Source organism: Leptodactylus fuscus, chromosome 3, assembly GCF_031893055.1.
Source record: "Leptodactylus fuscus isolate aLepFus1 chromosome 3, aLepFus1.hap2, whole genome shotgun sequence".
Lineage (NCBI taxonomy): Eukaryota > Metazoa > Chordata > Amphibia > Anura > Leptodactylidae > Leptodactylus > Leptodactylus fuscus.
This window is the reverse complement of record NC_134267.1, coordinates 123,975,895-123,988,394: the sequence shown is the minus strand read 5'-3', so window position 1 is coordinate 123,988,394 and position 12,500 is coordinate 123,975,895. Positions and strand designations below refer to the sequence as shown.

General features: G+C 48.4%; 33 non-coding genes across 33 annotated transcripts in view; 18 read left to right on the top strand and 15 right to left on the bottom strand.

The window, feature by feature from the left end:
- TRNAG-GCC (transfer RNA glycine (anticodon GCC)) overlaps window positions 1-46 on the top strand; it is a 71-nt gene extending 25 nt beyond the window's left edge. Inside the window, exon 1 of the tRNA in view lies at window positions 1-46. This exon is cut by the window's left edge and continues 25 nt beyond it. This is a non-coding gene — a tRNA (tRNA-Gly).
- Window positions 47-541: 495 nt separating this feature from the next.
- TRNAG-GCC (transfer RNA glycine (anticodon GCC)) lies at window positions 542-612 on the top strand. The gene has a single exon. It is a non-coding gene; the product is annotated as a tRNA-Gly (tRNA).
- A 306-nt stretch (window positions 613-918) lies between these two features.
- Window positions 919-991, bottom strand: TRNAK-CUU (transfer RNA lysine (anticodon CUU)). The gene has a single exon. It is a non-coding gene; the product is annotated as a tRNA-Lys (tRNA).
- Window positions 992-1,108: 117 nt separating this feature from the next.
- On the top strand, window positions 1,109-1,179 carry TRNAG-GCC (transfer RNA glycine (anticodon GCC)). Its single transcript has one exon. It is a non-coding gene; the product is annotated as a tRNA-Gly (tRNA).
- Window positions 1,180-1,674: 495 nt separating this feature from the next.
- Window positions 1,675-1,745, top strand: TRNAG-GCC (transfer RNA glycine (anticodon GCC)). The gene has a single exon. It is a non-coding gene; the product is annotated as a tRNA-Gly (tRNA).
- Window positions 1,746-2,051: 306 nt separating this feature from the next.
- TRNAK-CUU (transfer RNA lysine (anticodon CUU)) lies at window positions 2,052-2,124 on the bottom strand. The gene has a single exon. It is a non-coding gene; the product is annotated as a tRNA-Lys (tRNA).
- Window positions 2,125-2,241: 117 nt separating this feature from the next.
- Window positions 2,242-2,312, top strand: TRNAG-GCC (transfer RNA glycine (anticodon GCC)). The gene has a single exon. It is a non-coding gene; the product is annotated as a tRNA-Gly (tRNA).
- Window positions 2,313-2,617: 305 nt separating this feature from the next.
- Window positions 2,618-2,690, bottom strand: TRNAK-CUU (transfer RNA lysine (anticodon CUU)). Its single transcript has one exon. It is a non-coding gene; the product is annotated as a tRNA-Lys (tRNA).
- Window positions 2,691-2,807: 117 nt separating this feature from the next.
- TRNAG-GCC (transfer RNA glycine (anticodon GCC)) lies at window positions 2,808-2,878 on the top strand. Its single transcript has one exon. It is a non-coding gene; the product is annotated as a tRNA-Gly (tRNA).
- Window positions 2,879-3,184: 306 nt separating this feature from the next.
- Window positions 3,185-3,257, bottom strand: TRNAK-CUU (transfer RNA lysine (anticodon CUU)). The gene has a single exon. It is a non-coding gene; the product is annotated as a tRNA-Lys (tRNA).
- A 117-nt stretch (window positions 3,258-3,374) lies between these two features.
- On the top strand, window positions 3,375-3,445 carry TRNAG-GCC (transfer RNA glycine (anticodon GCC)). The gene has a single exon. It is a non-coding gene; the product is annotated as a tRNA-Gly (tRNA).
- Window positions 3,446-3,940: 495 nt separating this feature from the next.
- TRNAG-GCC (transfer RNA glycine (anticodon GCC)) lies at window positions 3,941-4,011 on the top strand. Its single transcript has one exon. It is a non-coding gene; the product is annotated as a tRNA-Gly (tRNA).
- Window positions 4,012-4,317: 306 nt separating this feature from the next.
- On the bottom strand, window positions 4,318-4,390 carry TRNAK-CUU (transfer RNA lysine (anticodon CUU)). Its single transcript has one exon. It is a non-coding gene; the product is annotated as a tRNA-Lys (tRNA).
- A 117-nt stretch (window positions 4,391-4,507) lies between these two features.
- TRNAG-GCC (transfer RNA glycine (anticodon GCC)) lies at window positions 4,508-4,578 on the top strand. Its single transcript has one exon. It is a non-coding gene; the product is annotated as a tRNA-Gly (tRNA).
- Window positions 4,579-4,883: 305 nt separating this feature from the next.
- On the bottom strand, window positions 4,884-4,956 carry TRNAK-CUU (transfer RNA lysine (anticodon CUU)). The gene has a single exon. It is a non-coding gene; the product is annotated as a tRNA-Lys (tRNA).
- A 117-nt stretch (window positions 4,957-5,073) lies between these two features.
- Window positions 5,074-5,144, top strand: TRNAG-GCC (transfer RNA glycine (anticodon GCC)). Its single transcript has one exon. It is a non-coding gene; the product is annotated as a tRNA-Gly (tRNA).
- An 861-nt stretch (window positions 5,145-6,005) lies between these two features.
- TRNAK-CUU (transfer RNA lysine (anticodon CUU)) lies at window positions 6,006-6,078 on the bottom strand. Its single transcript has one exon. It is a non-coding gene; the product is annotated as a tRNA-Lys (tRNA).
- A 494-nt stretch (window positions 6,079-6,572) lies between these two features.
- TRNAK-CUU (transfer RNA lysine (anticodon CUU)) lies at window positions 6,573-6,645 on the bottom strand. The gene has a single exon. It is a non-coding gene; the product is annotated as a tRNA-Lys (tRNA).
- A 292-nt stretch (window positions 6,646-6,937) lies between these two features.
- Window positions 6,938-7,010, bottom strand: TRNAK-CUU (transfer RNA lysine (anticodon CUU)). Its single transcript has one exon. It is a non-coding gene; the product is annotated as a tRNA-Lys (tRNA).
- A 683-nt stretch (window positions 7,011-7,693) lies between these two features.
- Window positions 7,694-7,764, top strand: TRNAG-GCC (transfer RNA glycine (anticodon GCC)). Its single transcript has one exon. It is a non-coding gene; the product is annotated as a tRNA-Gly (tRNA).
- A 306-nt stretch (window positions 7,765-8,070) lies between these two features.
- On the bottom strand, window positions 8,071-8,143 carry TRNAK-CUU (transfer RNA lysine (anticodon CUU)). The gene has a single exon. It is a non-coding gene; the product is annotated as a tRNA-Lys (tRNA).
- A 117-nt stretch (window positions 8,144-8,260) lies between these two features.
- Window positions 8,261-8,331, top strand: TRNAG-GCC (transfer RNA glycine (anticodon GCC)). Its single transcript has one exon. It is a non-coding gene; the product is annotated as a tRNA-Gly (tRNA).
- A 495-nt stretch (window positions 8,332-8,826) lies between these two features.
- Window positions 8,827-8,897, top strand: TRNAG-GCC (transfer RNA glycine (anticodon GCC)). The gene has a single exon. It is a non-coding gene; the product is annotated as a tRNA-Gly (tRNA).
- Window positions 8,898-9,203: 306 nt separating this feature from the next.
- TRNAK-CUU (transfer RNA lysine (anticodon CUU)) lies at window positions 9,204-9,276 on the bottom strand. Its single transcript has one exon. It is a non-coding gene; the product is annotated as a tRNA-Lys (tRNA).
- Window positions 9,277-9,393: 117 nt separating this feature from the next.
- On the top strand, window positions 9,394-9,464 carry TRNAG-GCC (transfer RNA glycine (anticodon GCC)). The gene has a single exon. It is a non-coding gene; the product is annotated as a tRNA-Gly (tRNA).
- A 494-nt stretch (window positions 9,465-9,958) lies between these two features.
- TRNAG-GCC (transfer RNA glycine (anticodon GCC)) lies at window positions 9,959-10,029 on the top strand. Its single transcript has one exon. It is a non-coding gene; the product is annotated as a tRNA-Gly (tRNA).
- A 306-nt stretch (window positions 10,030-10,335) lies between these two features.
- TRNAK-CUU (transfer RNA lysine (anticodon CUU)) lies at window positions 10,336-10,408 on the bottom strand. The gene has a single exon. It is a non-coding gene; the product is annotated as a tRNA-Lys (tRNA).
- A 117-nt stretch (window positions 10,409-10,525) lies between these two features.
- On the top strand, window positions 10,526-10,596 carry TRNAG-GCC (transfer RNA glycine (anticodon GCC)). Its single transcript has one exon. It is a non-coding gene; the product is annotated as a tRNA-Gly (tRNA).
- A 305-nt stretch (window positions 10,597-10,901) lies between these two features.
- TRNAK-CUU (transfer RNA lysine (anticodon CUU)) lies at window positions 10,902-10,974 on the bottom strand. The gene has a single exon. It is a non-coding gene; the product is annotated as a tRNA-Lys (tRNA).
- Window positions 10,975-11,091: 117 nt separating this feature from the next.
- Window positions 11,092-11,162, top strand: TRNAG-GCC (transfer RNA glycine (anticodon GCC)). Its single transcript has one exon. It is a non-coding gene; the product is annotated as a tRNA-Gly (tRNA).
- Window positions 11,163-11,467: 305 nt separating this feature from the next.
- TRNAK-CUU (transfer RNA lysine (anticodon CUU)) lies at window positions 11,468-11,540 on the bottom strand. Its single transcript has one exon. It is a non-coding gene; the product is annotated as a tRNA-Lys (tRNA).
- A 493-nt stretch (window positions 11,541-12,033) lies between these two features.
- TRNAK-CUU (transfer RNA lysine (anticodon CUU)) lies at window positions 12,034-12,106 on the bottom strand. The gene has a single exon. It is a non-coding gene; the product is annotated as a tRNA-Lys (tRNA).
- A 117-nt stretch (window positions 12,107-12,223) lies between these two features.
- TRNAG-GCC (transfer RNA glycine (anticodon GCC)) lies at window positions 12,224-12,294 on the top strand. The gene has a single exon. It is a non-coding gene; the product is annotated as a tRNA-Gly (tRNA).
- The last annotated feature ends 206 nt before the right edge of the window (window positions 12,295-12,500 follow it).

The window sequence follows — 12,500 nt, the reverse complement described above, 5'->3', positions numbered from 1 at the left end:
CTCGCCTGCCACGTGGGAGGCCCGGGTTCGATTCCCGGCCAATGCAATACTCTTGATTTTGTTGTTTTGCCTGTTCTTCGAAATGGGTATCCTTGGTTCCATTTCTCTTTGACTAACTCCTTCCAAGTAAAATAGCATCCTGGATGCAAACAGCCATGTCAGCTGTTTGTCAGGGAAGGAGTGTAATTATGGGTTGGTTTTCATGCCTCTTGGGCCTTCCATTGAAAGGTTGTTTACTTTTATTGCTCCATTCAAGGTCTCTTTTTTTAGTTCATTTTTTGTCTGATCAGGATGGAAAGAGGACTTGTAAGCTGACAGTTGGGGGAAGAATGACGAAAATAAACCAACCTCCACCCAACGTGGGGCTCGAACCCACAACCCTGAGATTAAGAGTCTCAAGCTTTACCGACTGAGCTAGCTGGGCTTAGTGTGGCTTCATTGTGGGGCTATACAGCAGGATAGAGACGGCATCGGTGGAAAACATCCCAGTCCGGCCCCTAAGTCCGGGAGGAGCCGCTAGCATCAACATAAACACCGTCAAGCATTGGTGGTTCAGTGGTAGAATTCTCGCCTGCCACGTGGGAGGCCCGGGTTCGATTCCTGGCCAATGCACTACTCTTGATTTTGTTGTTTTGCCTGTTCTTCGAAATGGGTATCCTTGGTTCCATTCCTCCTTGACTAACTCCTTCCAAGTAAAATAGCATCCTGGATGCAAACAACCATGTCAGCTGTTTATCAGGGAAGGAGTTTAATTATGGGTTGGTTTTCATGCCTCTTAGGCCTTCCATTGAAAGGTTGTTTACTTTTATTGCTCCATTCAAGGTCTCTTTTTTTAGTTCATTTTTTTGTTTGATAAGGATGGGAAGAGGACTTGTAAGCTGACAGTTGGGGGAAGAATGACCAAAATAAACCAATCTCCGCCAAACGTGGGGCTCGAACCCACGACCCTGAGATTAAGAGTCTCATGCTCTACCGACTGAGCTAGCTGGGCTCGGTGTGTCTGCATTGTGGGGCTATCCAGCAGGATAGAGATGGCATCGGTGGAAAACATCCCAGTCCGGCCGCTATGTCCGGCAGGAGCCGCTAGCGTCAAAACAAGCCCCGTCAAGCATTGGTGGTTCAGTGGTAGAATTCTCGCCTGCCACGCGGGAGGCCCGGGTTCGATTCCCGGCCAATGCAATACTCTTGATTTTGTTGTTTTGCCTGTTCTTCGAAATGGGTATCCTTGGTTCCATTTCTCTTTGACTAACTCCTTCCAAGTAAAATAGCATCCTGGATGCAAACAGCCATGTCAGCTGTTTGTCAGGGAAGGAGTGTAATTATGGGTTGGTTTTCATGCCTCTTGGGCCTTCCATTGAAAGGTTGTTTACTTTTATTGCTCCATTCAAGGTCTCTTTTTTTAGTTCATTTTTTTGTCTGATCAGGATGGGAAGAGGACTTGTAAGCTGACAGTTGGGGGAAGAATGACGAAAATAAACCAACCTCCGCCCAACGTGGGGCTCGAACCCACAACCCTGAGATAAGAGTCTCAAGCTTTACCGACTGAGCTAGCCGGGCTTAGTGTGGCTTCATTGTGGGGCTATACAGCAGGATAGAGACGGCATCCGTGGAAAACATCCCAGTCCGGCCCCTAAGTCCGGCAGGAGCCGCTAGCGTCAAAACAGACTCTGTCACGCATTGGTGGTTCAGTGGTAGAATTCTCGCCTGCCATGTGGGAGGCCCGGGTTCGATTCCCGGCCAATGCAATACTCTTGATTTTGTTGTTTTGCCTTTTCTTCGAAATGGGTATCCTTGGTTCCATTTCTCCTTGACTAACTCCTTCCAAGTAAAATAGCATCCTGGATGCAAACAGCCATGTCAGCTCTTTGTCAGGGAAGGAGTGTAATTATGGGTTGGTTTTCATGCCTCTTGGGCCTTCCATTGAAAGGTTGTTTACTTTTATTGCTCCATTCAAGGTCTCTTTTTTTAGTTCATTTTTTTGTCTGATCAGGATGGGAAGAGGACTTGTAAGCTGACAGTTGGGGGAAGAATGACGAAAAGAAACCAACCTCCGCCCAACGTGGGGCTCGAACCCACGACCCTGAGATTAAGAGTCTCATGCTCTACCGACTGAGCTAGCCGGGCTCAGTGTGGCTGCATTGTGGGGCTATACAGCAGGATAGAGACGGCATCGGTGGAAAACATCCCAGTCCGGCCCCTAAGTCCGGCAGGAGCCGCTAGCGACAAAACAGACCACGTCAAGCATTGGTGGTTCAGTGGTAGAATTCTCGCCTGCCATGCGGGAGGCCTGGGTTCGATTCCCGGCCAATGCAATACTCTTGATTTTGTTGTTTTGCCTGTTCTTCGAAATGGGTATCCTTGGTTCCATTTCTCTTTGACTAACTCCTTCCAAGTAAAATAGCATCCTGGATGCAAACAGCCATGTCAGCTGTTTGTCAGGGAAGGAGTGTAATTATGGGTTGGTTTTCATGCCTCTTGGGCCTTCCATTGAAAGGTTGTTTACTTTTATTGCTCCATTCAAGGTCTCTTTTTTTAGTTCATTTTTTGTCTGATCAGGATGGGAAGAGGACTTGTAAGCTGACAGTTGGGGGAAGAATGACGAAAATAAACCAACCTCCGCCCAACGTGGGGCTCGAACCCACAACCCTGAGATTAAGAGTCTCAAGCTTTACCGACTGAGCTAGCCGGGCTTAGTGTGGCTTCATTGTGGGGCTATACAGCAGGATAGAGACGGCATCGGTGGAAAACATCCCAGTCCGGCCCCTAAGTCCAGGAGGAGCCGCTAGCATCAACATAAACACCGTCAAGCATTGGTGGTTCAGTGGTAGAATTCTCGCCTGCCACGCGGGAGGCCCGGGTTCGATTCCCGGCCAATGCACTACTCTTGATTTTGTTGTTTTGCCTGTTCTTCGAAATGGGTATCCTTGGTTCCATTCCTCCTTGACTAACTCCTTCCAAGTAAAATAGCATCCAGGATGCAAACAACCATGTCAGCTGTTTGTCAGGGAAGGAGTGTAATTATTGGTTGGTTTTCATGCCTCTTGGGCCTGCCATTGAAAGGTTGTTTACTTTTATTGCTCCATTCAAGGTCTCTTTTTTTAGTTCATTTTTTTGTCTGATCAGGATGGGAAGAGGACTTGTAAGCTGACAGTTGGGGGAAGAATGACGAAAATAAACCAACCTCCGCCCAACGTGGGGCTCGAACCCACGACCCTGAGATTAAGAGTCTCATGCTCTACCGACTGAGCTAGCCGGGCTCGGTGTGTCTGCATTGTGGGGCTATCCAGCAGGATAGAGATGGCATCGGTGGAAAACATCCCAGTGCGGCCCCTAAGTCCGGCAGGAGCCGCTAGCGTCAACACAGACCCCGTCAAGCATTGGTGGTTCAGTGGTAGAATTCTCGCCTGCCACGTGGGAGGCCCGGGTTCGATTCCCGGCCAATGCAATACTCTTGATTTTGTTGTTTTGCCTGTTCTTCGAAATGGGTATCCTTGGTTCCATTTCTCTTTGACTAACTCCTTCCAAGTAAAATAGCATCCTGGATGCAAACAGCCATGTCAGCTGTTTGTCAGGGAAGGAGTGTAATTATGGGTTGGTTTTCATGCCTCTTGGGCCTTCCATTGAAAGGTTGTTTACTTTTATTGCTCCATTCAAGGTCTCTTTTTTTAGTTCATTTTTTGTCTGATCAGGATGGAAAGAGGACTTGTAAGCTGACAGTTGGGGGAAGAATGACGAAAATAAACCAACCTCCACCCAACGTGGGGCTCGAACCCACAACCCTGAGATTAAGAGTCTCAAGCTTTACCGACTGAGCTAGCTGGGCTTAGTGTGGCTTCATTGTGGGGCTATACAGCAGGATAGAGACGGCATCGGTGGAAAACATCCCAGTCCGGCCCCTAAGTCCGGGAGGAGCCGCTAGCATCAACATAAACACCGTCAAGCATTGGTGGTTCAGTGGTAGAATTCTCGCCTGCCACGTGGGAGGCCCGGGTTCGATTCCTGGCCAATGCACTACTCTTGATTTTGTTGTTTTGCCTGTTCTTCGAAATGGGTATCCTTGGTTCCATTCCTCCTTGACTAACTCCTTCCAAGTAAAATAGCATCCTGGATGCAAACAACCATGTCAGCTGTTTATCAGGGAAGGAGTTTAATTATGGGTTGGTTTTCATGCCTCTTAGGCCTTCCATTGAAAGGTTGTTTACTTTTATTGCTCCATTCAAGGTCTCTTTTTTTAGTTCATTTTTTTGTTTGATAAGGATGGGAAGAGGACTTGTAAGCTGACAGTTGGGGGAAGAATGACCAAAATAAACCAATCTCCGCCAAACGTGGGGCTCGAACCCACGACCCTGAGATTAAGAGTCTCATGCTCTACCGACTGAGCTAGCTGGGCTCGGTGTGTCTGCATTGTGGGGCTATCCAGCAGGATAGAGATGGCATCGGTGGAAAACATCCCAGTCCGGCCGCTATGTCCGGCAGGAGCCGCTAGCGTCAAAACAAACCCCGTCAAGCATTGGTGGTTCAGTGGTAGAATTCTCGCCTGCCACGCGGGAGGCCCGGGTTCGATTCCCGGCCAATGCAATACTCTTGATTTTGTTGTTTTGCCTGTTCTTCGAAATGGGTATCCTTGGTTCCATTTCTCTTTGACTAACTCCTTCCAAGTAAAATAGCATCCTGGATGCAAACAGCCATGTCAGCTGTTTGTCAGGGAAGGAGTGTAATTATGGGTTGGTTTTCATGCCTCTTGGGCCTTCCATTGAAAGGTTGTTTACTTTTATTGCTCCATTCAAGGTCTCTTTTTTTAGTTCATTTTTTGTCTGATCAGGATGGGAAGAGGACTTGTAAGCTGACAGTTGGGGGAAGAATGACGAAAATAAACCAACCTCCGCCCAACGTGGGGCTCGAACCCACAACCCTGAGATTAAGAGTCTCAAGCTTTACCGACTGAGCTAGCCGGGCTTAGTGTGGCTTCATTGTGGGGCTATACAGCAGGATAGAGACGGCATCGGTGGAAAACATCCCAGTCCGGCCCCTAAGTCCAGGAGGAGCCGCTAGCATCAACATAAACACCGTCAAGCATTGGTGGTTCAGTGGTAGAATTCTCGCCTGCCACGCGGGAGGCCCGGGTTCGATTCCCGGCCAATGCACTACTCTTGATTTTGTTGTTTTGCCTGTTCTTCGAAATGGGTATCCTTGGTTCCATTCCTCCTTGACTAACTTCTTCCAAGTAAAATAGCATCCTGGATGCAAACAACCATGTCAGCTGTTTGTCAGGGAAGGAGTGTAATTATGGGTTGGTTTTCATGCCTCTTGGGCCTTCCATTGAAAGGTTGTTTACTTTTATTGCTCCATTCAAGGTCTCTTTTTTTAGTTCATTTTTTTGTCTGATCAGGATGGGAAGAGGACTTGTAAGCTGACAGTTGGGGGAAGAATGACCAAAATAAACCAACCTCCGCCCAACGTGGGGCTCGAACCCACGACCCTGAGATAAAGAGTCTCATGCTCTACCGACTGAGCTAGTGGGTGCATTGTGGGGCTATACAGCAGGATAGAGACGGCATCGGTGGAAAACATTCCATTCCGGCCCCTAAGTCCGGCAGGAGCCGCTAGCGTCAAAACAGACCCTGTCAAGCATTGGTGGTTCAGTGGTAGAATTCTCGCCTGCCACGTGGGAGGCCCGGGTTCGATTGCTGGCCAATGCAATACTCTTGATTTTGTTGTTTTGCCTGTTCTTCCAAATGGGTATCCTTGGTTCCATTTCTCCTTGACTAACTCCTTCCAAGTAAAATATCATCTTGGATGCAAACAGCCATGTCAGCTGTTTGTCAGGGAAGTACTGTATTTATGGGTTGGTTTTCACGCCTCTTTGGCCTTCCATTGAAAGGTTGTTTACTTTTATTTCTTCATTCAAGGTCTCTTTGTTTAGTTCATTTTTTTTTCTGATCAGGATGGGAAGAGGACTTGTAAGCTGACAGTTGGGGGAAGAATGACGAAAATAAACCAACCTCCGCCCAACGTGGGGCTCGAACCCACGACCCTGAGATTAAGAGTCTCATGCTCTACCGACTGAGCTAGCCGGGCTCGGTGTGGCTGCATTGTGGGGCTATACAGCAGGATAGAGACGGCATCGGTGGAAAACATCCCAGTCCGGCCCCTAAGTCCGGCAGGAGCCGCTAGCGTCAAAACAGACCACGTCAAGCATTGGTGGTTCAGTGGTAGAATTCTCGCCTGCCACGTTGAAGGCCTGGGTTCGATTCCTGGCCAATGCAATACTCTTGATTTTGTTGTTTTGCCTGTTCTTCGAAATGGGTATCCTTGGTTCCATTTCTCCTTGACTAACTCCTTCCAAGTAAAATAGCATCCTGGATGCAAACAGCCATGTCAGCTGTTTGTCAGGGAAGGAGTGTAATTATGGGTTGGTTTTCATGCCTCTTGGGCCTTCCATTGAAAGGTTGTTTACTTTTATTGCTCCATTCAAGGTCTCTTTTTTTAGTTCATTTTTTTGTCTGATCAGGATGGGAAGAGGACTTGTAAGCTGACAGTTGGGGGAAGAATGACCAAAATAAACCAACCTCCGCCCAACGTGGGGCTCGAACCCACGACCCTGAGATTAAGAGTCTCATGCTCTACCGACTGAGCTAGCCGGGCTCGGTGTGTCTGCATTGTGGGGCTATCCAGCAGGATAGAGATGGCATCGGTGGAAAACATCCCAGTCCGGCCCCTAAGTCCGGCAGGAGCCGCTAGCGTCAAAACCCCGTCAGGGAAGGAGTGTAATTATGGGTTGTTTTTCATGCCTCTTGGGCCTTCCATTGAAAGGTTGTTTACTTTTATTGCTCCATTCAAGGTCTCTTTTTTTAGTTCATTTTTTTGTCTGATCAGGATGGGAAGAGGACTTGTAAGCTGACAGTTGGGGGAAGAATGACCAAAATAAACCAACCTCCGCCCAACGTGGGGCTCGAACCCACGACCCTGAGATTAAGAGTCTCATGCTCTACCGACTGAGCTAGCCGGGCTCGGTGTGTCTACATTGTGGGGCTATCCAGCAGGATAGAGATGGCATCGGTGGAAAACATCCCAGTGCGGCCCCTAAGTCCGGCAGGAGCCGCTAGCGTCAAAACAGACCCCGTCAAGCATTGGTGGTTCAGTGGTAGAATTCTCGCCTGCCACGCGGGAGGCCTGGCTTCGATTCCCGGCCAATGTAATACTCTTGATTTTGTTGTTTTGCCTGTTCTTCGAAATGGGTATCCTTGGTTCCATTTCTCTTTGACTAACTCCTTCCAAGTAAAATAGCATCCTGGATGCAAAGAGCCATGTCAGCTGTTTGTCAGGGAAGGAGTGTAATTATGGGTTGGTTTTCATGCCTCTTGGGCCTTCCATTGAAAGTTTGTTTACTTTTATTGCTCCATTCAAGGTCTCTTTTTTTAGTTCATTTTTTGTCTGATCAGGATGGGAAGAGGACTTGTAAGCTGACAGTTGGGGGAAGAATGACGAAAATAAACCAACCTCCGCCCAACGTGGGGCTCGAACCCACAACCCTGAGATTAAGAGTCTCAAGTTTTACCGACTGAGCTAGCCGGGCTTAGTGTGGCTTCATTGTGGGGCTATACAGCAGGATAGAGACGGCATCGGTGGAAAACATCCCAGTCCGGCCCCTAAGTCCGGGAGGAGCCGCTAGCATCAACATAAACACCGTCAAGCATTGGTGGTTCAGTGGTACAATTCTCGCCTGCCACGCGGGAGGCCCGGGTTCGATTCCCGGCCAATGCACTACTCTTGATTTTGTTGTTTTGCCTGTTCTTCGAAATGGGTATCCTTGGTTCCATTCCTCCTTGACTAACTCCTTCCAAGTAAAATAGCATCCAGGATGCAAACAACCATGTCAGCTGTTTGTCAGGGAAGGAGTGTAATTATTGGTTGGTTTTCATGCCTCTTGGGCCTGCCATTGAAAGGTTGTTTACTTTTATTGCTCCATTCAAGGTCTCTTTTTTTAGTTCATTTTTTTGTCTGATCAGGATGGGAAGAGGACTTGTAAGCTGACAGTTGGGGGAAGAATGACGAAAATAAACCAACCTCCGCCCAACGTGGGGCTCGAACCCACGACCCTGAGATTAAGAGTCTCATGCTCTACCGACTGAGCTAGCCGGGCTCGGTGTGTCTGCATTGTGGGGCTATCCAGCAGGATAGAGATGGCATCGGTGGAAAACATCCCAGTGCGGCCCCTAAGTCCGGCAGGAGCCGCTAGCGTCAACACAGACCCCGTCAAGCATTGGTGGTTCAGTGGTAGAATTCTCGCCTGCCACGTGGGAGGCCCGGGTTCGATTCCCGGCCAATGCAATACTCTTGATTTTGTTGTTTTGCCTGTTCTTCGAAATGGGTATCCTTGGTTCCATTTCTCTTTGACTAACTCCTTCCAAGTAAAATAGCATCCTGGATGCAAACAGCCATGTCAGCTGTTTGTCAGGGAAGGAGTGTAATTATGGGTTGGTTTTCATGCCTCTTGGGCCTTCCATTGAAAGGTTGTTTACTTTTATTGCTCCATTCAAGGTCTCTTTTTTTAGTTCATTTTTTGTCTGATCAGGATGGAAAGAGGACTTGTAAGCTGACAGTTGGGGGAAGAATGACGAAAATAAACCAACCTCCACCCAACGTGGGGCTCGAACCCACAACCCTGAGATTAAGAGTCTCAAGCTTTACCGACTGAGCTAGCTGGGCTTAGTGTGGCTTCATTGTGGGGCTATACAGCAGGATAGAGACGGCATCGGTGGAAAACATCCCAGTCCGGCCCCTAAGTCCGGGAGGAGCCGCTAGCATCAACATAAACACCGTCAAGCATTGGTGGTTCAGTGGTAGAATTCTCGCCTGCCACGTGGGAGGCCCGGGTTCGATTCCTGGCCAATGCACTACTCTTGATTTTGTTGTTTTGCCTGTTCTTCGAAATGGGTATCCTTGGTTCCATTCCTCCTTGACTAACTCCTTCCAAGTAAAATAGCATCCTGGATGCAAACAACCATGTCAGCTGTTTATCAGGGAAGGAGTTTAATTATGGGTTGGTTTTCATGCCTCTTAGGCCTTCCATTGAAAGGTTGTTTACTTTTATTGCTCCATTCAAGGTCTCTTTTTTTAGTTCATTTTTTTGTTTGATAAGGATGGGAAGAGGACTTGTAAGCTGACAGTTGGGGGAAGAATGACCAAAATAAACCAATCTCCGCCAAACGTGGGGCTCGAACCCACGACCCTGAGATTAAGAGTCTCATGCTCTACCGACTGAGCTAGCTGGGCTCGGTGTGTCTGCATTGTGGGGCTATCCAGCAGGATAGAGATGGCATCGGTGGAAAACATCCCAGTCCGGCCGCTATGTCCGGCAGGAGCCGCTAGCGTCAAAACAAACCCCGTCAAGCATTGGTGGTTCAGTGGTAGAATTCTCGCCTGCCACGCGGGAGGCCCGGGTTCGATTCCCGGCCAATGCAATACTCTTGATTTTGTTGTTTTGCCTGTTCTTCGAAATGGGTATCCTTGGTTCCATTTCTCTTTGACTAACTCCTTCCAAGTAAAATAGCATCCTGGATGCAAACAGCCATGTCAGCTGTTTGTCAGGGAAGGAGTGTAATTATGGGTTGGTTTTCATGCCTCTTGGGCCTTCCATTGAAAGGTTGTTTACTTTTATTGCTCCATTCAAGGTCTCTTTTTTTAGTTCATTTTTTGTCTGATCAGGATGGGAAGAGGACTTGTAAGCTGACAGTTGGGGGAAGAATGACGAAAATAAACCAACCTCCGCCCAACGTGGGGCTCGAACCCACAACCCTGAGATAAGAGTCTCAAGCTTTACCGACTGAGCTAGCCGGGCTTAGTGTGGCTTCATTGTGGGGCTATACAGCAGGATAGAGACGGCATCCGTGGAAAACATCCCAGTCCGGCCCCTAAGTCCGGCAGGAGCCGCTAGCGTCAAAACAGACTCTGTCACGCATTGGTGGTTCAGTGGTAGAATTCTCGCCTGCCATGTGGGAGGCCCGGGTTCGATTCCCGGCCAATGCAATACTCTTGATTTTGTTGTTTTGCCTTTTCTTCGAAATGGGTATCCTTGGTTCCATTTCTCCTTGACTAACTCCTTCCAAGTAAAATAGCATCCTGGATGCAAACAGCCATGTCAGCTCTTTGTCAGGGAAGGAGTGTAATTATGGGTTGGTTTTCATGCCTCTTGGGCCTTCCATTGAAAGGTTGTTTACTTTTATTGCTCCATTCAAGGTCTCTTTTTTTAGTTCATTTTTTTGTCTGATCAGGATGGGAAGAGGACTTGTAAGCTGACAGTTGGGGGAAGAATGACGAAAAGAAACCAACCTCCGCCCAACGTGGGGCTCGAACCCACGACCCTGAGATTAAGAGTCTCATGCTCTACCGACTGAGCTAGCCGGGCTCAGTGTGGCTGCATTGTGGGGCTATACAGCAGGATAGAGACGGCATCGGTGGAAAACATCCCAGTCCGGCCCCTAAGTCCGGCAGGAGCCGCTAGCGACAAAACAGACCACGTCAAGCATTGGTGGTTCAGTGGTAGAATTCTCGCCTGCCATGCGGGAGGCCTGGGTTCGATTCCCGGCCAATGCAATACTCTTGATTTTGTTGTTTTGCCTGTTCTTCGAAATGGGTATCCTTGGTTCCATTTCTCTTTGACTAACTCCTTCCAAGTAAAATAGCATCCTGGATGCAAACAGCCATGTCAGCTGTTTGTCAGGGAAGGAGTGTAATTATGGGTTGGTTTTCATGCCTCTTGGGCCTTCCATTGAAAGGTTGTTTACTTTTATTGCTCCATTCAAGGTCTCTTTTTTTAGTTCATTTTTTGTCTGATCAGGATGGGAAGAGGACTTGTAAGCTGACAGTTGGGGGAAGAATGACGAAAATAAACCAACCTCCGCCCAACGTGGGGCTCGAACCCACAACCCTGAGATTAAGAGTCTCAAGCTTTACCGACTGAGCTAGCCGGGCTTAGTGTGGCTTCATTGTGGGGCTATACAGCCGGATAGAGACGGCATCGGTGGAAAACATCCCAGTCCGGCCCCTAAGTCCAGGAGGAGCCGCTAGCATCAACATAAACACCGTCAAGCATTGGTGGTTCAGTGGTAGAATTCTCGCCTGCCACGCGGGAGGCCCGGGTTCGATTCCCGGCCAATGCACTACTCTTGATTTTGTTGTTTTGCCTATTCTTCAAAATGGGTATCCTTGGTTCCATTTCTCCTTGACTAACTCCTTCCAAGTAAAATAGCATCCTGGATGCAAACAACCATGTCAGCTGTTTATCAGGGAAGGAGTGTAATTTTGGGTTGGTTTTCATGCCTCTTGGGCCTTCCATTGAAAGGTTGTTTACTTTTATTGCTCCATTCAAGGTCTCTTTTTTTAGTTCATTTTTTGTCTGATCAGGATGGGAAGAGGACTTGTAAGCTGACAGTTGGGGGAAGAATGACGAAAATAAACCAACCTCCGCCCAACGTGGGGCTCGAACCCACGACCCTGAGATTAAGAGTCTCATGCTCTACCGACTGAGCTAGCCGGGCTCAGTGTGGCTGCATTGTGGGGCTATACAGCAGGATAGAGACGGCATCGGTGGAAAACATCCCAGTCCGGCCCCTAAGTCCGGCAGGAGCCGCTACCGTCAAAACAGACCCGTCAAGCATTGGTGGTTCAGTGGTAGAATTCTCGCTTGCCACGCGGGGGACTCGGGTTCGATTCCCGGCCAATGCAATACTCTTGATTTTGTTGTTTTGCCTGTTCTTCGAAATGGGTATCCTTGGTTCCATTTCTCCTTGACTAACTCCTTCCAAGTAAAATAGCATCCTGGATGCAAACAGCCATGTCAGCTGTTTGTCAGGGATGGAGTGTAATTATGGGTTGGTTTTCATGCCTCTTGGGCCTTCCATTGAAAGGTTGTTTACTTTTATTGCTCCATTCAAGGTCTCTTTTTTTAGTTCATTTTTTTGTCTGATCAGGATGGGAAGAGGACTTGTAAGCTGACAGTTGGGGGAAGAATGACGAAAATAAACCAACCTCCGCCCAACGTGGGGCTCGAACCCACGACCCTGAGATTAAGAGTCTCATGCTCTACCGACTGAGCTAGCCGGGCTCAGTGTGGCTGCATTGTGGGGCTATACAGCAGGATAGAGACGGCATCGGTGGAAAACATCCCAGTCCGGCCCCTAAGTCCGGCAGGAGCCGCTAGCGTCAAAACAGACCACGTCAAGCATTGGTGGTTCAGTGGTAGAATTCTCGCCTGCCATGCGGGAGGCCTGGATTCGATTCCCGGCCAATGCAATACTCTTGATTTTGTTGTTTTGCCTGTTCTTCGAAATGGGTATTCTTGGTTCCATTTCTCCTTGACTAACTCCTTCCAAGTAAAATAGCATCCTGGATGCAAACAGCCATGTCAGCTGTTTGTCAGGGAAGGAGTGTAATTATGGGTTGGTTTTCATGCCTCTTGGGCCTTCCATTGAAAGGTTGTTTACTTTTATTGCTCCATT